At 39.8% G+C, this 23,211-nt stretch overlaps 1 protein-coding gene across 3 annotated transcripts in view; it reads left to right on the forward strand.

Moving 5' to 3' along the window:
• Window positions 1-203: 203 nt before the first annotated feature.
• The window catches only part of CACNA2D3 (calcium voltage-gated channel auxiliary subunit alpha2delta 3), a 414,102-nt gene continuing 391,094 nt past the window's right edge, over window positions 204-23,211 (forward strand). For all 3 annotated transcript variants that reach the window (XM_059856396.1, XM_059856399.1, XM_059856394.1), the window contains exon 1: window positions 204-379. The gene's annotated coding sequence lies outside the window, so the exon portion shown is untranslated. The remainder of the gene's footprint in view (window positions 380-23,211) is intronic.

The raw sequence follows: 23,211 nt of genomic DNA on the forward strand, positions 1-23,211 counted from the left end.
TAACAATTCTTCATTGTTGTCAACCATGGATGCAGTAATTCCTGAAGGTTAATGGGTTATTTCTTGAGCACTTACAGTAACATATTCACTTAGGTATGGGTTTTGCTTGGCCTGGTTTTTGGCAGCAGGGGGGCCACAGAGGTGGCTCCTGTGAGGAGCTGCTGGAAGCTTCCACCATGTCCAGCAGAGCCAATCCCTGATGGCTCTGAACAGGGACATGCTGCTGGCCAAGGCTGGGCCAAGGAGAGAGGGCACGGGTAAACATCTGTGATCACATTATTAGGAGGAAATTCAAAACAAAATCATGCATTTTTTGGCTTTTTGTCAGAGAAGGGGAGGACGTGAGAGCATGTGAGGAAAACACCATGGAGACACCAAGGTCAGTGGAGAAGGAGGGGGAGGAGGTGCTGCAGGTGCCAGAGCCGAGACTCCTCTGCAGGCTGTGGTGAAGCAGCTGAGCCCCTGCAGCCCCTGGGGATCCAGGGGGGAGGCAGAGATCCACCCACAGCCTGTGGGGATCCACGGGGAATCCAGAGATCCAGTTGAGTCTGTTTTGCCCTTGAAATATTTCTCCTGGTCCTTATCTCACTCATCAAGTGTTCATTAGTTTTTTTTCCTCTCCTCTGCCCAGGGAGGGTAAGCAGGTGACTCTTGTGGGTGCCTGGTGTTGGGCCAGTGTCAAACCACAACAACATAAAAAGCAGAAACTTACATTAAGTTCAAGTTCACCTTACAGAAAAAACTGCAGAAATGAAATTTGTAGTAAATAAATCTAGATAAATTCAAAACAGTAAATATTTTAATAGATTTTATGTGGTTTAAAAAGCATTAGCACACACACCTGCTCCTCATTGAGTTAGTCATTATTGTCCCCACCTGGGACTAATCTGCACATGAGATTCAGGTGCTTTAGGAACAACAAGCCAGGTTATAAGAGATGAGGTTGGCTATGAAAGAAGAGGTGGAGGGGAAGAAAAATCTGGAGAGATGAGAATGTATAGTGCAATACAAAGGAGTTGTTGGAGTTCATCCTGTTTGGTTTTCTTGCTGTAAGAAAGATGTTATGATTTGTGAGAAGACAGATGTGGGGCTTGCTTGTTGTTTAAGTAAATCTTCCTATCCACATTTGCAGTCCACCAAACTTCTGTTCATCTGGGCTTTGTGTGTTGGGTTTTTATTTTCCCTGGTAAAACAGTTTTTCTTAAGTTTTATTTGTCTTTCTCACCCGTGCCCTTACGCTCTTCATGGTCTTTAAGTTCAATGGGCTGTATGTTGTTGTGTGCTATGAGAAATCTCCAGAAATGCATTGCTGCTGCATGTAATGAAAAGAACTGTAAGCCAGGGACAAGGCCAGGCACAGGAAGATATTCTGAGTTTTCATAAGTACATAGAAATGGAGCCTTCTTGCTTTAGCCACAAGTCAGGTGTTAGCCCCAAGGCCTCTTCTCTAGAATTACACGTGGAGCAGTGAGTGATATTGAGAACCTGTGGGCTGCTTTTAAAGCATGCAAAAAGCAGCTACTGCCACTAAACTTGTATTTGCCATAGGGGACTCTAGTTGAAAACAGCTGAAAAGGACTGATCTAAACAATAACACACCTGTGAGAACTTCCTCTGTAACTTCTTCATAACCCCTTGTGCACTGCTTGGCTTGGGTCAGAATCCCTGAGGGGATTTTGTCCTTCTTCTCCTGCCTGTAACATTCCTGCTGAATCATGTAAGTGCTTATTTTCTGACATAGCAGCCAATGCCCTTCTAGTCTGCAAAATCAGTTGTGAGACCTTTTTGTTCCTCCTTTACAAAGCTTTGTATGGCAGGTTTGCTCTGCAGGTGTAAGTGCCCATCCAGGGGATTATGTGGTTACTCCCTTGGAGTTCTGAGATAAAAAACTTGTCTTGCAATTAGTGGGAATGACTTTTGCACAGTGGCAACTTGCTGGAAAATATCATTCAATATTTAAGGACTGAAGTTAAGCCTTGGTTGTTTATAGCAATCTCTCTTGTGTGGAGATGAGCTTTTCACTCCTTTTTGTGTTTAGCAAGTCTGCAGTTGGATGTGGATGTATTTGAATTCCAGGTGTTAGGAAATGTCAGTGGTATAACAACTTCAAGTTCATCACAAGCCATCCAATGTAGTTGGGGCAGAAGCTGTTTTCTCCCCTCATCCCCATGCTGATTGTGTCCTCCTAGAGAGATCCATTCCATTTTGGGTCCTCCTGATGTGGCAATTCAGCCTGGATTGCTGCATTATTATGTTCAGTTATTATCCTCAGACTCTTTGTACTGCTGAATCACCCTATCTCATCTCAGCCTGGCTTTGCTTGTGATCAGGTGGTTGAGTGACCTTGGTACCCACAAGGGTTTACTTTGGGTTGCTGCAAGAAATATGATGTTAAATAGATGTTAAAGGTTCTTCAGAACAAAACTGTAGAGCTGTGACTCATTGACCAATACAGACTGGACAAAGACAAGGATTTGAAAACAAAGAAGGTTTAACAATACCTTGTTTATGCCTGGCATTTCACTCCAGTCCTTAGATAAGTATGACTTATCTTTGGCATCCCTTGCCCAGTTCTCTTGGGGCCCAAATTACAATCTGCTTGCTGCAGCCTGTGCCTCTGTGAGATTGCTGCAGCTGACAGCTGCAGAACTCAGCCCTGGCCAGCAGCAGTGAGTTTGCAGACGTGCTTGTGCTCTGCCTCTCTTTTGCTAACTTAAAATAAAATTCTGTGGGCAGATGACAGTGGTGGTGACTGAGTTTACACATATCTCCTTTTACTATGTCAGATAAAAGTATGTATATAAAAATATAATAATCTATTAAAAGAAGTGATGCTGATTTTATTTTCTTTTCCCTTGCTCTTTTGTTATCTCTTTTCTGTTATGTTAAAGAATGACTGGGGGGGGTGATGGGGGGAGAGACAAACAGGAAATGTATGATTTCTTTTTAAATATGACAATATCTTTAGGAGTACATGCTAGCATATTTAACTGTCTTAACTTCAACAAAGAAAATACCATGGACTGTAGAACTGTAATTTATAGCATGGAGAAGATGGTACCATGTGCCTAATTTTGAGAATTGAAATAAAAGTAACAATATTTTAAATTTGCTAGTGAAACTATCCAGTCCTGTTCAACAACTGGGAAGTTACTGGTGGAAAATATTTAGTTTAAAACTTTTTCAGTTTTATCTTTGGTGTATCTGGCTGTGTATTCCTGAAAGTTTGCTCGTTGTTCTTTTAAATGATTCAGTAGTTTATTTATTTTTTTAGGAAAGCTTGTGCTAAAATGTGTGTTAATTTCAATCTAGAACCTGTTTTGGACTATTTAATTGCAGTCTAATTGGAATACCTTGGAAGCTCTGTGCATTTTGAATGATCCCAACTTTCTGGTGCACTGCCTCCTGTCCTACTTGGAGCTTTTACTTCTCCCTGCTGCTTAGACAGTCTACACTGATGAATGCTTTCAGTCTTCATTTAAAAATAAGTAATTCTTCCCTGTTGCCTGTGTTTAGGTTTCCTGGATTCTCTAAGTAATTTTTATCTGTTTCTATTATATTGGAATTCTGCACACAGTTTCAATTGAGCCTAGAAGAACAAAACATGAAACAATTGAGTTTAATGGAGGAAAAACTCTCCTCACAGTGATCAGCAAAGCACAAAGGTGATGCTTTTCTGCAGGAGCACCAGATACATGTGCACTACTTACAAACTTTAAGGGTTGTTCATGTTTTGTTTTTTTTTTAAATATCTCCTCTCTTTATTGACCCTCTACTACTCAGAAATCAATGGTGACATTGCACAGGTCTAAAATTGTAGATAAAAGCACAACCAGCAATTCCAAGAATTAGATTTAATAATATGCTTCAAACCTATGGATTTTCTTTGAAGACTGTATTGGAGAATTTACCAAGTCCCCTTCTGTAAGGTTGATCTTCAGCACTTGTGGCTCTGGAAATGTGTAAACCACAGGCATTACTGACTTTTCAATTACAAAGTAGTAAAATACTTTTGTTCTACTTCAGGGCTTGAACAGTTTTGTGTATGCTGAAATTATGGTGAGCTGTTTTGTTGAAGAAACCTTAGAATTGCTTGAAAAGAAAACAAATGTTAATAAATGCAATGAAACTCTGCAGACTGAACCTTTATATTTAAAAATAATTCCTGTAGTGGTGGAACCATAAGCTGGTCTTTACATTTTGTAGAGCAGGATAATACTTTCCCAGGTGCAGAAATGACTAGCTAGTTTTATTCCATTGCTTCCAATTTTTTGCTGTCCAGAAAATACTCTTCAATTTTTTTAATAAGTTTTATGGACCAGCATTTACCATAGCTGGAAAAATGATTTTTTTCCTTAAAGTAAAAGACGAAAAAAAGTGTTATAGGCTGTAATTTTCTTTGAAAACCAAGTAGGTTAAAAAAGTTACAATATGCTCTTTTATTGTCACTCATAAAAGCTAAACTGTTACTGGGAGTTATGTGAAAAATGATGTTTTATTTTGGCAAACAGTATTATCAATTGTTGAGGCATTGCAGAATTTTTTCTGGGTCATAATTAACATCTTGGCAACCTTGCACACATATAGCTTCATTTTTATTTTTGTGCATATTTTTAAAATAAAAGTGCCATCTGCACTGCTGGTAGCCTGCTCTGCTTTAATATAGACCTGGGAGATGCACAAAGACATCACACACTTTGGTGGTGTGTAAATATCTTTGCTCCACTGCACTCCTGAGAAATTTCTACTTTTTAGAATTTTGTGAATAAAAATTGGGGTTTACTTCCTTAACAAGGAGTTATAAAAAGAGAATGAAAACAAAGAAGGCTGGGAAAAAGAATTAGGGCCTATCTTCAAATGTCTTTGGGGATTTCTCACAACTAATATGTGAAGATCCCTCTCAATAAGCAGTGCCTTTTGTAAAGCTCTGTGCTCTTGGACCTGCAAGTATCAGCATGGGTGTGTTTGTGTGTTTCCCACTCAGTTAAGCAATGCATTCTTGAAATTGCCCTTAATGCAGGGAGGAGGGCAAGGGCCAATAACTGCAGTACATTATTTCAAAAGTCCCATGGCTGCTGTTATTGATATAAACTTCCAAATTCTATTATGTGTACAGCTTTATACTATTAACACCACCTACTCAATATTCTATTTATAGTCTGCACACTGTGTGGTGTGACAGGTGATAACAGGGCTGGGTCCCTTCACAGAAAGAAACTGTGAGGTGATTTTGTTTGGGGAGTTCCACAGAATTTATGCAATTGGTTCATACATGGAAGCTACAGTCTGATACCAGGAACCACGTTGGTGTAAGCTGAGTCATGCAAGACCCTTGGTCATTAATAAAAATAGATCTAAACCATAAATGGCCAGTATAAAACAAAAAATCCCAAACAAGAAATATAGTAGTGTTTTATGCTGACTCCTGGGAACTAATGATTGAAAACAGAGTTTGCAGATGGCACTGAAACAGAAAGAACAAATATTGAGCAATGCAAGTAGACATGAGAAGGGTTTTGTTCATAACCACCATGTGTGAAGTGAACTGTTGATTTGATACAAATGCAACAACAGATGCTGAAAATGTCTATTATGGCATTATCACAATGAAACAATATTTTTAGTCTTGGTGTGTGCAAATGGCCTGCATATTAATAATTATAATTTGTATCATGGTGAATTATTACAATACACAGTCATCCTCATGTTCCTGCAGTACCCACAATTTTTTACTTCCATTGATATGTATTAATAGTGCTTGAAATTTTACAGCAGATCAAATGCCCCTTGTCATTCTCAAAGTTGACTCTATTTTGCATGAATTCTCTTCTTTGGTTCATTGTGTTGTTTGAACACATTGAAACTTCAAATTTTATTTCTTAAATCAACAAAGACAAAGAAATCAAGGACTCTCAGCCAACCAAAAATTTAAAAAATATGTTTATTTTGTTTTGAGTGCAATTAAACAGTATAATTTCTGTTGAATGGCCTGAAGATAAAAAAGTCCTTGCCCCACAAGAGGTATTTTCACTCTTTATAACTCAGTGGAATTGTGCAGATCTTCTTCTGGGTGGCTTTTTTGTTTAACTGCTTCATATAAGATAGCCATTTATAAACCAACAGCTTCTGGAGTTAGCACTTGCTCATGTCTGACTACTCAAAGCTTGCCTATGTTTTCAAATTCTTCTCACAAAAATAACAACAGAACTGATTTTGTCTATTAATTTTCTTTTTTGCATATACCATTATATTCTACATAAAAATGCTATATATAAGCTGTGTTGCTTATAGGACTTGTGTAGTTAGCCATTTGTTCTTTGACTGGAGCAATGTCTAGATGCTGCTCCAGACTTTGCCAGTTCATTTGAGGTCTAGAGTAAAGCTTTAAGGGAAGCTGAACAGCATCCTGAAATCCATCACTGATTTCTGTGTTAAATGTGCAAAGCAATATTCAAACAAGAGCTGGCACCCTCTGACCTCCCTTATGCAGCTGAATTCACAGTTTAAATGAAATAGATTTACCATTAGTGTCAGTCTTTGGGCTGGAGGCAATGGGTCACCCCACTCTGTGTCTGCCTTGGAGAAAGTGACAGCAAAAACATTGATATGGAAAAACTGCTTTTAAATTCCTGCATCTGGATGGTGGCCATCTAAAAATAAACTAAACTAGCTGAAACACTGGGAGGGCTGTGGGGCCAAGGTTACCAAAGTGACATGTTTTGTCCATTTCCTACATAGAAAATGAAGCCAAGGGAATTGGTTGCTTACCTTGTTTTTCTTCCAGCAGCAGTTCTGAGTTTCTCTTATCCCTGCCTTTGTTTTGTGCTCTGTAGAGATTCTTCCCAGATGAAATGGTTCTGATTTTTCAATAGGGCTTGCTTTTCTTCTGAGACTACTGCTGTTCAAAGATGAGTGCACCTGGTAATTTTTATCACTGCTGTCTTTAATTTGAGCTCAAAGTTAACTGCTCTTAAATTACTAATTCTACTGCAAAGTTGAAGAGTCTTTGAAGCTATGAATAAGTGAAAATGGCAGGAAATGAAGTGTGGGTTTCTGTTTGGAGGTAACAGCACTAACTATTTTTCTTGCACTCCCAGATTTTGGGTCCTTGCTTCTAAACTCTGTTTCTCATTTAGTACAAATTCTAGACCTCAGTTCTGAAGTCTTTAAGTTGGTGATTAAAATTTCTGCCTAACTAAAATATCTCTGATATTTTTCCTCCCTCTGAGTGTTATGGGAGTATAATAAGGCCTATTAAAATAAATTAGATTGCATTTTCAATTAAAGTTTGTTTTGAAAACTCAAGAGTTCCAATGTCCTTTTGAATGATTACAGAAGCTGCATGTTTGATTTCTCTTCAGAGCTGTCAGCTGTAGGGAACACTTAGGACAAATCTCAGCCACCAGCCCTTGCCCAGGAAGGGGACACAGCCACCATCTGATGGGGAAATGAAGGATGTTGTGTCAGGCAGTTGCTCTGTAAGAACAAGGATCTGCTGCTTCAGATACATGGAGGTGTGAAGGGATGTGTCTTGTGCTGCCTGCTCCTGCTTTTCCCTTCTCCCTTCTCAAATTTTGCCCTTGAATTTTCCTGGTGTGTCATCTGGCCAGCAGACACTGGTTTTCAGTCCAGTGACTTCTAGTAGCTCCTTGTTTCAGTAGCCCTCTTTAAAATTAAGAAAAAGGTTTCAAAATATGGTGGGACTACAAATGGAAAGCACTGATTTTTGTTTAAATCTCTTAATGCTCTTTGTGATGAAGGTGCTGAAATATGTTTAAGAAAAGCTCCAGTGATGAGCACACATGAACAATACAGTGAATCACTAAGCTTTTTCTAATAGTGCAGATTGTCAGTGATTACTGAATTTTCTGGCTCCTGCTGCTTTGGACGATTCCTGCTTTGTGTTACCAAGGGTCAGGAGAAAATTGTGGTGTTTCTTTTGTGGGGCTGAACAAAGTGCCATGTTTCGTGACTTCTGAAATGAAATAATTTTGAATTTGTTTTTTTTTTTGCCTTTTCTCTTCTTATTCACCTTCTTTTGCACAGTAGTTTGAATTCCCATTAGAGAAAAGAACGTTAGTAACAGGCTTTCAACTTCCCAGCACTTGCAAGGCAGTCATTAATGGAGGCATTTTGACATTCTTCTTTCCATGACAGCCTTAAGCTGCAGCCACAAATGGCTTTTCAGATTTATTTGAACTCTTGTCTTTAGTTTTCATGTTTTTGATGAATGGATGCTGCCTTTAGAGTTTCTAAATATATGTTGGACATATGAAAACATATTCAAGGTCTCTTCTTGAATGAAAAGAAAGAGTAAAGCCCATAAATAAACCATCAGAGCATTGCTTTTGGAGACATGTCACACCTGTTGTAGAATTAACATTCTGAAACTTCAGAATGCCAGACTGCTTTTGGAAAGATTCTTCCTAATGAAGAGGAAAAAAAAAATAAAAGAAAAATAAGGAAGAAAAAAATTACACTTCAAAGAGCTACTTGCCTGATTGAGTTGGGGTGAAAAAGTGACTTGATGGCTTTGATCCTTCCATCAAGTGAAACAACATGAGAGAGGAGGGGGAGGGAAATGTGTGGCTTTGCAGAGCAATGTCATGCTACCAGTGAGGACCACTAAAGATATTTATTGGCTTCAGCAGACTGTATCATAATACAAAAGAATTCTCAGTCACTGTGGGGCTACCAATGTCCCCTGCATTAAAATTTGGTGGCAGAATGTTAATAAATCCACAGTGGTTATCTAAACCAGCACTGGGTGAGTGGAGATAGATTCAGCATCACTCTCCAAAGAATAAGGGCTGTCTGCTCTGCACAGCTTATTTCCAGTACAAACAAACATTGTATTAGATAAATATAAACACATTTGTCTAAATATGCTGTGAATATTTTATGCATAGCTCCTTCTGGGGAAGGAAAAAAATCTATCAGGCCTACAGTCTGAGTTTAATTGAAGAAAAAGGCTGCAATTTCCATATCTGCCACCAAATTTGATTTAAGCCTTACTGAGAAGAATTGCAGGGAGGGGGAAAGGGACTGATCTTGAACATGTGGTTGGTGTTTCAGATCCTGTGTTTGCCATGTCTGATATGCATGGAGCAATTGAGGACTTGGAGGACGGATGGGTTGTGGGAAGGATAACAAGATGAATGGCTTGGGAGAGGAACCCCTGGGTGCTGAGTGGAGTCAGGAGCTGGCAGCTGTCACAGGAGAGGTTCAGTGCAGGGTGTGAACACTCAGAGCTCTGGGGAGAGAGCCACAGGCAGTGAGCAGGGAAAATGCTTCCTGCTCCTTAGTTCTTGCTGTCTTCAGGGAATTGGGACTTGATCCTGTCTCACTGAAGATGGGCAGCGTTGCATCAGGAGATATTTGGCTCTGTCATAAATTCTACCTGAAAACAATAATCTCCAGGATTCTGTGCTCATTTCTGGCCCAGGAATAGTTATTTCTGTTCTCTGATGTTGTGACTGTGAGTTGCTTTTGAAGCCAAGCTTTGCAGCTGACCTTTCAAATTTGAAGTGCTATCTCCTGTAGCAGAATACAACAATCCATTTTCCAAGTAATGCTAGAGCATTCAAGGTCTGCTTTTTCTATTTTGAGACTTTGTTTTTCTAACCTTCTTTTTAGTCTTCCATAAAGATGCTAGAAGAAGGGGGAGGGAAGAGAATAGTAGCAAATGCTTTTAACGATTCAAAGAAACAGCAATGCAAAAATATTTTCAATCTGTAGTCAAATCTAGGCACAATTTCTTTCTTGTCATCTGTATTGTAAGGCTGTAATAAATAATTAAGCTGGATGCACTACTTCTGTGCAGGTTGGTGTAGAGTATAAACAGCTGCTGTCTGGTATTTCAATCTCATTTTACTTACTCCCTTCAGTGAAAATGCTGACCTAGAAATTGCCATCTCTGACTGAAGCAGTGCTGCTTCTGCTCCACTACCTACATCTGATAGTGATCAGTGGCAGCTGTTTTGGAAACAAGTAGGATAAAAAAAGCCTATAGTGAGAATGTATAGGATAGTTTTTGCATTTGGAGAACATTTCTGTATGTGATGGGGTGGTAAGAAACAAAAGAAGCCCCTAGGGGGTCAAGTAGCAAAGATGTCTTCTCATGCAGAACAATAAAACATTGATTAAAAAAATAAAATAATAACATTTGTGAAAGATCTGTTGCTTGGATTATGGTAAACATTTTTTTTTTTACAATCCAGTTAATGTTTAGCTAAAACTAATGTGTAATTGGTACATCTTGCAATCAGAATCCAAGTGTAAGATCAACTATCAAATCTTTAGCACTTTCAGAGGCTGGTCCTGGTAACATACAAATTTGTCTCTCTGTAAGTCATTACATGCTCTGGGAAAGCTGACTCAATTACTTGTCTAAAAGACATAAGAGGGAATAAATGCATTTTCCTGCATGGTGTGGGTACAGGATGTGCAGGACAGGCCTGTGAGTGGAGGCTGGTGCAGTTTGTGGCTGGAGCTCTTCAGATGAGTTTTGTATGTTCAGAACATCTCATTGATGTGAGTGTATTGTTTTGGAAATGGATATTGACTTTACAGCCTGTTACTGGTTTTGTGTAACACTTAAGGAGAATTGAATAGGAATTATTGCTCCTTTGGGTTGGAAATGCTGGCTGCTGGTTTTGAGTGGAAAGCAATTGTAGCCAGTTCTCACCAAGTCAGGCATCTGAAGTGCTAGATGCTTTTCCAAACTCCAGCAGATGTCTAACTCTATTTTTAGGTGCTTGAACAACATTTTGGAACCTGGTCTGAAAAAGCTAAAAACCCCCTGCAGATAGCAGCAGGATTTTCATGGCAGATTCAGGTACATGGATTATCTGTCTTATTAATATATTTTCTGTGAATGCTTTGCAAGACTTGAAGGATGTTTTACTTGTGATCTCACAGGTAAAACACTTTAAGACACTCTCTGTTCATGGAAATAGTAATAAAAGTCCTTTTTCATGGCATTGGTGGATATAAACACTCATAAAAGGGATTTCTGGTTCTACTTTTTATGTTTGGTGCCACCATCCATGGATGCTCTTGGTTATGTCTGGGGACTAAGAGTGGTTTAGATGATGGCTGTGAGAATTTTGCTGTTTGGAGGGGTGTTTTTTATTCTTCCTTTAATTCACAGTGGTAAGGAATAACTGAGGAAGTACTTAGAGCATACTTTGGGAAGGTATTGTGGGAGATAGATTCTTTGTTTCTTTGGTTGAAACTCCTTTTTGGGATGTGAAAGAAGGCTTATCAGTGAAATGGAAAATTTCTGGGCCTTGGCATGTGGTGGCTCTGACCTTTATGCTGACATTGATTGATGTTCTGGATGACAGTCTCCAGAATACTCTGCCAAGCAACCTTGGCCATTGTTCCCCAGCAGAAAAAGCCAGAACAAATCGTGGGGGTTGGGCTGGAGCAGTGAGCTTGGTCAGCCAAGAGAAAGCCCTGAAGCTGCTGCTCACCTCTGTGCTGGGGGGGGTCAAAGCTTTGGGCCCTCAGTGATGTCTGTCCTGCAACAATTATTTCTTTTAAGCTCTTTTGCTGAGAGAATACCAAAATAATTATTTCTTTATCCAGACAGATCAATTGAGCATCTGTGAGGTGGCTGAGGCCTTCAAGTGAGCTGCTGTTCAGCATCTGTTTCCATCTTATTTGCCCTACAAATTCACTTGTTAACTTGTTTAAATTCTATCCCACCACTACTATTGGCCATTCAGATGTGCTGCCCCTGGACTTGTTCTCAGCAGAGTAACTGGTTAACCCTCAGGAAATAAAATCTGAATTAGTGCAACTTGTCTTGAGGATGCAGGAATGGCCTGAGCTCTGCTGCTACTGTGCTGCTCTTAGCAGGCTGCCACCAAGCACACTTCCAGGGCTACCCCTGGCTGTTATTTCCCCTCAGTCTCCTGCAAAACTGGTGCACAGTTGCAGGGCCAGAAGTTTGTTGCCTTACTCAAAAAGAGCAGGGTTACCTGTGTGGTGTGGAAAAGGCATAGACAAAACTAAGGCCAAGTGCCTGGCTGATGTGCTGCCAGATGTTGGCAGCTTGTTCTTGAGCAGAAATGAAGAGTTCATGACTGTGACACACAGGTTTGTGTATCTGGGTTTAAAGAACTCTAGAACTTGTTGTCAGGAAGACATTTTTAATTGCAAATGATTCTTTATTAAAAGTAGCAGAGTTTATTGTGTTTTTTGTTCAGTTTTTTCTGGATTTCTCTGTAGTGTTTGAGGCACTGTGTTGCTTGAGTGCTTCACTGTGGAGACAGTTTAATGAGTCAGTTGTGTTCTGTTCCTGTGAAAATGTGGAAGTCTGGGAAAAGAAGTCACTTAGTCCTGTTAAAAGTGTTTTTGATAGATACTTACTGTCTTGCACAAAAGCTAAACTCATCTAGTATGAGACTGGGGCTTTTCTCTACCTTTGCATCCAAGAAAGCAAGGGGAATGTTGAGGCAGACTAGATAAATACAAATGGATTATGGTTACAGTGGATGCAGGTCCTTTTGAGTACCTTTGTTCAGCAGCTTCCAATGACATGGAGCCACAGTTTATAGTTCTAGCTTGGGTTTTTTTAAAGTAGAAATTCTATCATTATACAGTTTAATAGAGTTAAATCAGAGTCCACAAAATGGCAAGTTTTGGAATGAACATTATGTGTGGAAAACCCAAACTGGCCATATACCCTTAAAACCACAACAAGCTGGTATCAAACAATGTGTACTCCTCCCCTTTGGCTTGCTCTTTTTGGGGGAAGAATCTGATTTCCAAGCTATGCTTATAACCAGCTGATTTCTAAGGGTCTTGCAGTGTAATATTTTTTGCTTGTGACTGTTTGCAAGACTTAGAGTGAATGAGATCATCTTTACAGGTTGTTTAAGGTATATAATGGATTTAGTGGTTTGTATTTTAGAAGGAATTTTCCTGCCATAGCATGGGAAACTTAACAGCTTGATAGTGAAATAATCTGCAAGGAGTTCAGTCTGTGTTGGGTGGCAGTTTGTGGGCTGGGCTTTTTTGTAGCTGTAGTAAACAGAGAAGATCTGAAACAGACTAAAATAGGGAGGAGCACGCCAATGATAATAGATCAAAGCTTTTTCAAAATACTGTTTTACTTTCCACATGTATTCTCTGAACATGTTATTGCAGCAGAAAAGGGGAAAAACCCCATTGTATAGCAGGAAAATGAACAAAAGTGTAGATAATTAAAAGTGTAGTCAGATCATTTGATAGCAAATTAGGTAGCATATAGGAAAAACAGAGAAGAGTCTTGCACTGACAGATGAGTGATGGATCCAGGGGTCAATAAAACAATCTGAGAAGCAGGAAATCTGGTAGGAATGATGTAGCTGCTTTAGGCAAAAGCAGGACTTTGAGCATGTCTCGTGCAGTGTGCTGGGCCAGGTGATGATATGGACTTGCCCTGGCAGCAAGCATTTCAGTTTAGCTGTGACTGGATCCTGAGGGCTCCTGCTGCTCTGTCCATTCATTTTCCTCACTCCTGACAGGCTGGGCTCTCTGCACGAGGAATTTGCTGTGAAGGGTTGAACTCTGCTACTCTCCAGTGCCTCGTGGAGGGGATTTTCTTGGGCAACCAGTCTAGTAGATATTTCTTAGTCTGCCCAGTGTGCAGCATCAGGAAAGGGAGCTGGTCTCAAACAAAAGGCAGGCACAGCTCTCCAGGGCAGCCTGTGGCACAGATGGGCACTTGGCACGGAGGCAGTGATGTTCAACGGGGAATTCGTATCCTGCAGACTCCAATGCCCTTCCCCAGAAGCTTCATATGGGATCATTTTTTTGTCTTGTTCTTTTTTTTTTCCATGCTGGAAGGGGGGTTGCTCAGGGAACAGGCTGTGGTTCCCCCCTGAGGGCCTGTGTGCTGCTGTTCTCTTGATGCATTAGGATCAAGGATGGGTGCTGGCTGGAACCTGGCTGTGCACTGCACTGGCCCTGTGGTTAACAGGATTTTCCTGCGTTGTGCAGCATTTCCTTTTTCTAATTCACTCCCAGAGTAGGTGTGAAAACATCTACAAAGCATGCATTCTCTCTCCGAGTCTTTAGTCCCAAAAGTTTGAAATAAATCACAGGCAGTGTGAGGAAGGAATAACTTAATCTTTCTAGGCAAGTCCTGGGAGACTGTTCTAATATCTCAATAATTACAAGGCAAGTATAATAACAGAGCACAGAATAAAATCTGAAATCCATCAAAAAGAATCAAATAGCTATTTTTAGTTTGCTCTTTTGCTTGGATTCTTACCTTGCAATGGCAAGTTTTCCTGCAGTAAAGATATTTTCAATTGGTGGCTTCAAAGCCTTGCAAGTTTTAAATAATATTTCCTTTTTATTGGTATGTGAACTCCTGCTCCCACAATAATAATATGCTTATAACAATAGTATGTTTACCCTGAGTAGCTGTGTATTGATGTGGCACTTACTCCTGGCTCACATATGTAACACAAGCTGAGAGATTGGTCCATATCTTCTACGGTCTCATTCTAGAATAATTCCATTCTGAAGGGACTCAGCTGTTGAAAGTGCAAAGTACAGCATAGTAAGTAATAGGCTTTTCTTGATTTGAAGGTTTACCAGCCTGCTCCCTTAGAGACTGACACGTTTGATTTGTCTCCTGTGAGCATGTAACTCTTACTAGAACCACTGCTTGCCACTTTTCAATTTAATTAAGTCATAGTTGCCAAGTTTTTTTTTAAAGTAGCCTAAGGCTTCAGCTAAGAAACACATAAAATATGCTCTGCTAATGCCACCTGCTGATGCTGAGAGTACATGTCTGTCTGCAGTTTCATTTGCTGCAAAGTTTTTTGTGTGCCATCCTGTATACATGCAATGAATAACTTCTCATTTGCTTGGTCACAGTGTTTTTTTAGACACATAACAATGAAATAGTTCTGGCTCTTACTCCTGTGTGCAGTAATTTCACTTTAGCTCTAGTCCAACTGATAAAGTGCAATTCTGGTTCCTAAAAATAAACAAAAGAACTCAACTTAGCCCTTGTTCTCACTGTGTACTGGTTCCATGCATAGTCAAACTGCAGACTTCAATTGGGCCACTACATTTTTATAAAATGTGTCTTACTGTCTTAAATTTCATGTGTCTGTGAAGGTATAAACTCTTGGGCTTGTGTGTGACACAGTGCAGGAGAATTTAATTTCTCTGCCCCAGCTTCTTGCTGTCTTTCTGTGTTGCAGAGGACTCGTGTACAAAGTGACAGGATGATCAGGATCAAAGGGATGGTTAAAAAAAACTCCTTTGCTGGGAGTATTTTCACTTTTCTGATTGATGGCAGGCAGGGCTGCCAACAGCTCTGAGAGGATGAACATGCACTGCCCACTTTGTGGATGGGTTTAGCAGTGGATTGTTTTTGTTTTAAACCTTGTGTTTGGTTTTCTCTCCTTGCACAGTTCAGTGGGATGCCAACAACTGAAATAACCAAGAGCTGGAATTACTCAGTGTCAACCTGCACATAAACAGTAATCGAGTGATTTTTGAATGGGGCTGTGCAAATCAGGGCAACACTGAAAGTTGAAGTTACTGTGAACCTGCTTTTCACATTTCCCTCCACTAAGGGCATGATTTGGGAGCTGGGGAGGGAGAATTGTCATAGACAAGAATGTGTCAGGCATGAGCTTAAACTGTGAAATAGAACTAATACCACTTTAGGGAAAAACAAAAGAAAAAAAAGCTGAGTTATTAGCACCAATAATTTATTTGTGCAGTAGCATCTCCTTTGACAGACAGCTCTATATGTTTAGCATCTGCTTGTCTCAGCCACAATCATATCCTTCACCTTTATAATTATGGACACAGTGGCTGAAACAAGGTCTGCTTCTTGGCTTTAGTGGGATTTTAAAAATATTTAATTACTGTTTATGATTATTTTTTCCCTGGTCAGTCTTAATTGTGTGCTCTGTTTTTCCTCTCATAGGATCCATTTCTTTAGCTCATCTGATTCAAATAGTTGTCATCAAAATAAATGAGGGTTTAATGTTTATATACCTTTTTTTCACTGTGTGTTTTTACTTGGAATTGCAAACACCCCAAATTTCTCTCTACTCATAAGAAAAGAATGGAAGTCTCTCTCTTTGTGTTCTCTTGTGAATGTTGGGGCAGGTTTCTTTGCCTCCTCTCATGCACTCTGCTCCAGCCCTGTGGGACAGTCCATTTGTTGGTTTGGGATCCTGGCTCTCATCTCCCATGGCTGTGACAAAATTCTGTTCCTGTAGAATATAATTACTTTTGATTATTCTTCACTGTTCTTGTTCTGTCTTAGTTTTTTCATGAATTTGCACTAAGAAAAATATTTGGACTCCTGACTTTTCTTATGCATTATCTCAGAAATACTTTTTTGTGTTTTAAAGTAAAAAACTGAGTCAGGACTTCTAACTGGCATTGTACAAACCTCCTCAGCAAATGCAATTGTCTCTCACATAGATGGGCCTTCCTATGCAGAAATATGATTTTTTATTCAGCAGAGATGTTAAAATTGCTCATATTATTCTTTATGTACTTGTGAAAGTGAAAAATGTCACTGACAAAAAATGTGTCCTGAGTTTAATTTTTCTTTTCTTATGCACAATTGTAATTTACTTTAAGTATTTTTTTAGAAAAACAGATTTTAACTGAAGGTATTAAGAACAAAAATAAACTTTTATTTTGGTAGACAAGCACATATTCGTGAGTTAAGTTTTAAAGCCTCTCTTGATCTGTGAAAAAGAATCATCTAATGAAAGGCAGAGAAGACTGATGAGTTGAAGCTGTTTATCTTGTGTGTGCAGGGGATTTGAGAATCTGATTCTGATGTGTTTTAATTCTTTGAAATTGCTGCTGCAGTAATGGTTTTCTATTTTAATTTTGGATGATGCATGTGTGCATAGAACCAACAGAGAAGGTTTCTGAGTTTAAAAGTTCCTGCTTGCAGCTGCTTGAACTGCACTTTGCTTTGGGCTGAAACAGGTGCTTGTCTATCTGCCTCTTATCCTCTCCTCCTCCCCACGTGCCTCTGAAGTGGGCTGTGAAATGCTGCAGCAGCAGCTGAATGCAGTTGTTAATGGAAATGGAAGGAGAGAGACTCTTGCTTCAGCACAGCAGGAGTCTTTGTATGTTGTGGAGACCTGCTGCACTGACACAGCTACCATGGAAAGATCATGTCATTTAAAACACCATCAGAAAGGAAAATAGTCCTAAATGATGGACTTGGCTAGTATTGAAGAGTTGAATTAAGAAATATTACAAAAGGTCCAAACATAGCTGGGTTTTTCTTTAACAGGAGCTGCTTACTGTTATGTTGGAGCACTTAAGCACAGTCCCATTCTGACAAGTCAAATGAGGGGGTTATGCATTTTCCAAATATTTTTGGAGGAGAAAGGCTCAAAAGTGTGGTCCAGAGGAAACTATATCTGATCTGCAAGTGCTCCCCAGTGAATGATACTTTATGTATGAAAGTGCCATTGGAAGTCCAAGATGCAGTAAAAATGTGCATACCTGAAACTGACAATGTTCAGATCTGTGCAAAAATCAATCAAATTCCTTCTAATCCAGAAATCAGGGTCCAGGGCTGTTTTTGTAGGCATTTTTGAGTGTTGCATGCTTACCAAGAGAAGGCTCATCCAGCCTTACTTAGCCTGTGAACTCTGAACTCAGTAAGTAGAGCAGACTTTTCGTCTGTCAAGTTTTCATTAAATTTTAAAATACATATGCAGGTTTGTGGTGTCAGCAAAGACAAGAATTCCTTCTGGCAGGATGCAGCTTCAGGACTTTGTGCTCTAGGATAACCCTGCTTGAGCAGGGAGGTTGAACCACTGTGGTCCTTTCTAGCCTGACCATTCTGTGACTGCAGAACTTCAGTGGCCGTGTTGGTACATTGCAGTTCTGTGGTGTTATTTATATCACATAATACCTATTAGCCAGGAGCTGAGGGCTCTGCTCAGTGAAGGCAGATTTAGTGTGTGCAGAAGCTGTAAACCTTGTGATGATCATTGTCACAGCACTCTCAGCACAAAGGGCTCCCTGCCCATAACAAACAGCTCTCAAGCTCTCTGCACATCCCTTCCTAACCTCTTGCTGAGCCTTGACAGGCTGGCACAATGGCAGATTCTGCAGCTGGTTTCCTTTTAATGAACTGGAAATGGCCTTACAGGGGTGCAGGCTTGGTGTTAACCCCTGACTGATGTGTCATTTCACCAGGTAACTTCCTCTGTGTGTGTGCTGGTGCAGAGCAGGCACGTTCCACTGCACACAATGGGTTCATTCTTCACTAGATAAATATAATGTGAGTAATTGCAGTTCATTATGTAAATTCCTCTCTATGAGACTTTTATGGAGTAGTAATGGATTTTGCACATAGCTGTTTTTTAAAACAATGTAACAGTGTCCATTAGGAGGGAGGCTTCTAAACCTGCAATTTAGATCATTTTTTTATAACTTAGTTTAACTTGAATTGGAGAGAACAATCCTGACTATACAAATATCTTACTACCTACTACTGGAAGGTGAAAGGCTGCTTGGTGTGATAAAGGTATTGCTATTTTACTATTTATTAAGCATCTATTTCATGGAAGGGTAACAAGGGTGGAATTTAAAAGGAAAGAAACATACACCCCTAAATAAAGGGATGCATAGGGGAGAGTTAAGATGTGATGGAGAAGGGGAGAATTGAGGTCTAGATGTTCCACTGCTTGTGGTAGTATTGGAAAAATATCTGAAACGTAGGAAAACTCTTGGTAAATCCTAAATTTATAGGGATTATTTTAAGTATTTCTCTCCCTGTATTTGTGTATGTTAGTGCTGGTACAGAGATAATAACAAATATTTGAATATAATAATAGAAGAGCATTCCAGTGTGAAAAACTGGAATAATGTGGAATGGCCTTTGTTTCTGGGCAATAATAACTGAATGTGTGAAAATCTTATATTTTATTTCTGTTGGGTTAATCTGTTTTTCAAATAGAGGAGAGAGTCTTTGGTCCTTACATTGACTGATAACACCAAGATGCAGCTGTGTCAGTCAGCTCTGTGGAAAAAAAGGTTGCCCAAGTTTGTGAAGACAGATCTTTGTTGTGTCCTGGTGAATTCCAGCCAATACTGTGACATGTCTGGAGGGCCCTGACAGGTTTCCAATCTAACAGTGTCCCTAAAATATCGACGCCTACAGAACGGAAGCCTTTGTGTGTTTTTGATGTAGCTGAGATCCCTGCATGCTGAACAAAACTGTTAATAAGGGAAATAGTTTCAATGTACTTAGAAAAGCAGCTCAAGTCTGTAAATGAATGAAAGGAAAAGCCAGATAACACAGCTGCTCTATGTAATGGCTAGCCTGTCTTCAAACAACTCGACTGTGAAATGATGCAAGCTTTGAGATTATTACTTTTCCCCGTTGGCAATTTGTATGCTTGAACAGCCTGTGCTCTACTATATTTCAGTCTCAGGATGGGGTGGCAGGATGCTGGGGGTGCATATTGGGCCAGGGCAATTAGGGCACTCAATTTTTTAAAATAAATCCCGAGTCACTTCATCTACAATCCTTCAGAATGTATAACACCGGCTCTCTGGGTGGTACAGCAAGGCAAGATGCCCAGAAAGATGACATGTGTTGTCTTCAACTACTGCAGTTTCCTGGTCTTACTGCTTCAAGAACCATGTAACTGCTGCTCTAAAAAGTGCTCCTTGAAGTGTGGGCTGCTGTCAGATCTGCCTCTCGCTGCCAGCAGGCTGTGGGATCAGATGTTACCCAGGGTGCTGTGAAAGAGCTCAGCTTGGCTCAAGGACTGGATTGACTCTGTGCATCTCTAGGTTAAAGACTGGGCACCTACTGATTGCATCCAGAGTACCTAAATGTTGTCTTGGGAAACTGAAGCTTTTATTTACCTGATTTGGGAGAGCTTACCTCTTCAGAGCTCTGCAGTTTCTCAGCTGTGTGTTATGACTGTCTTGCTTTGCCTGGGAGTAATTAGTTTGGTTCAGCAAACCTACCAGACTACTGACTACTAGGACAAAGCTGTTAGAAAGAAGTGCCATTGAACTGCTGCAGTTTTCCCTGATAACAAAAACATCATTTTCATAACTAAAAAAAGGTCTTTCCTTTCACAACTAAAAAAAGGTCTGCCTTTAGATTTTAAAGCTTGAAGCAAAGTAAGGATCTTCCTAGAACAGCAGCTTGGGAGGAGGATTTTGTGCAGCGTGAGTAGGTGACCTCTCAGGTGGAGATTCCCTGGGGAGAAGTGACACCCCAGGGAATCAGCAGTGCACTGGGGAGGGGGTCAGGGGGCTCATGGTGGTGGATGGCACTGGTACCCTCAGGGGCTTGTGGCTGTAGCCCCTGATTAGGAGGCAAGTGTCACAGGAGCACAGAAAGCTTTCCTTGGAGTTCTGGCACCTCCTGTTCTGAGACTCAGCAGCTTCTGCAGGTCAGGTTTATGGTAATTTGAGAGAGAACTGAGCATAGGCTGTGATTTACATGGCTGTGTCCTCTCCAGGAGCCTGTAGGAACCAGAAAGGTATCTAGGATGAAATAGCCTTCACTACATTTGTAAAGGAGGATGGAAGCATGGAATTTAGGGATCCAAGTAGCTGGAAAACTGTTTAGGGAATTGGATGTGTTTTTGTGAGAAAATGGGTGGTACCTTTCTGTGGTTGGGAAAAGTGGGACTTGAAATAGATGAAGGTGAGAACTGAAAATAGAAACACACAGCAGTGGAAAACAAAATGTTGGGGGATAAATGAATTGGAGGAAAAATAGGGAGTGTTAGTTCACAGGTACTAAAGTATCTATCAGGTTGTACAATGCTCAGGAGGAGCTCGTGGGGTCTGATGCCTTTCCTGTGTCCTTCTTGTCTGTCTTTTTGTAAACATTGCCAAGATAGCCTATTTGCTTTTTATCTTGGCAGCCCTCAGCTAATTAAAAAAAAAAAAAAACAAAAAAAACCCAACTTTGAGGAAAGCTAAGAAGTCCATCCACTGTTGAAATGGATACAGTTATTTCTAGTAACAGCTGAGAACTGCACAACCTTTTTATTCTTATTTTTGAGGTCCCTGATGAATGGTACCTGTAATAAAACATCCCCTTTGGATTGTCACTGGTGTTGTCACCACTGTGTCCCCTTTGGTGTTGTCACTGGCCTTTGCTCAACACTGCATTGAATCCATTATCTAAATCTACTTTATTGGTCCCAATTGAAGATTACCAAAAGTGTTTTCACAGCATAAAAAAACCCTGAACCAAACCAAACCCCCCTCCCTGCCAAACTCCAGCCTTCAAAACCACAAAATATTGGGGTGGGGAAAATGTGATAATAAGTTTGACTCAGAAATTTCCTTTTTTCTGAATTTTTTCTGAAATCTATCCAGTATTGTGTGCTTATAAGTAAAATTTTAGTATAAACTGGCATTTGGATGGTATTTTTTTTCCTTTTCTTTTTATGGATAGGAAGGATGATCATATTATAGCCTGAACTTGTTAGTATTAATGTTTAAAATGGAGTGATGCATTAAAAAGTAATAAGCACAGCAGTCTGAGTGTGTCTGTTGCAATGTTAGTAACACTATGATGGATTAACAGCCTGTAAAATAGAAATGCATGCTCTGGCAAATATTTTACCTAACACTTATTAGTATATTTATGGGTATCAATTTTACTTTTGCTTTGCATCTTTTAAGCATAATCATGGTTTAATATATTTTAAAAACCTACAAACCTATAAATCTGCTATTCTTCTGCAGGTGTGAACTTTCCATGATATGTAATGCCAAGTTATATTTTTAAAGTAGAATTTGAGCATTATACACAAGCCAGAATCTGAAACCCCAGAATAAGAAACTATCTAGTTATTTGGGTGGTTTTTTCTTGTGATGGGGTATTTTGTGTGATGTTGGAGTCATTCATTATGCCCAGGTCCACTTTTCCACTTTACAATATTATGGAAGTGCCCTAGTAATAGGTGTTTTCATCTGTCTACAACATTCAGATGCCATCAATTAATGCTCACCAGAACAAGAAAGCACTTGCACTGGTGGGATAAAATGCAATCCTAAATTTGATTCTTACCCAAGGTGACAGTAACCCCTTAAGAAATGAAACTTGATTTGCATAAACCAGCAACTCTTAAATAGGTTTTATCAGCTTGCTATTGTGACCTTAAGACAAATAATGACTTGCTTACACTCTTCTTGAAGTTAAATCCATTTCAAACTCTGGAAAGTTTGAAATTTGCTTAGTGCTCCCCAGTATTATTTTAGACCTTGTTGAAATACCTTTTCTTTTGGTAGTTCCTGGTGGCCTTTATCTGCAATTGAGATCAGATCTGTAAGCTAATAACTTCACAGGACACTTTATTCTGTTGATATACATTATTTTTCCTTATGCAACAATTTAATGGAATTCATTACCACAGTGTGTTTCTTTTTAATACATACTATTTTCAATTTGAGATAACTTTCCTTTTCAGATAACTTTGATTTTCAGGATAAGTCAATGTTCACAATAAATGAAAAAGGCTCAACAAAGTGATAGAGCAGAGGTGGATCACAGGTAGCAACTGCTGCCATGGAATTATACAGATTCCATTTTCTGTACTCCAGAAGCAGAACTGTGTTGAATATCAGATCAAGAAGCTGGCAGTTTAGTCAAGACTTCAAAAAAGTCACATTCCCACCACAAAATTCATACTTGTGATGTAGGAATTAATTGGAGAGTGACAGAATTATGGGCCTCTGAAGTACCTTATGGCTCTGTGTAATTACTTGACATGGCCCTGTTTCTTGGATTAAAAGCCATGTTATGTTTTCCACTTGGAAATATGAATGTTATTTTGAAAATAATTGCATGCCAACCTAAAGTTGGCTGGTTGCTTTCAGCTGAGTGGTTGGAACCTTGACCTCCCTGATGACAGTGGCTCCACAGATGTCACTTCATCTCCTGCTGCAGAAGGTGCCCCTTTGACAGTGGCTGCTCAGGGCTGTTGCTCCTCCCTCCCCCCTCAAACACATCATTTTTGGCACCCAGTGTTTGTGTCACCAACCCTGCCAAGGTCTGGAGCAAAGGCAATGCTTTTCCTAACCCTTGAACCTGCAACAAGGGTCCCTTCAAGTGGCTCTGAGGAATCTGTAAGGTTGTGGGGGGGAACATTCAGAGGCCATTATAGACACGAGCAGGGGTTCATTCTAGAGCATAGACAGTAATAGACTCACTCTTAA

Source organism: Haemorhous mexicanus, chromosome 11 (genome assembly GCF_027477595.1).
Source record: "Haemorhous mexicanus isolate bHaeMex1 chromosome 11, bHaeMex1.pri, whole genome shotgun sequence".
Lineage (NCBI taxonomy): Eukaryota > Metazoa > Chordata > Aves > Passeriformes > Fringillidae > Haemorhous > Haemorhous mexicanus.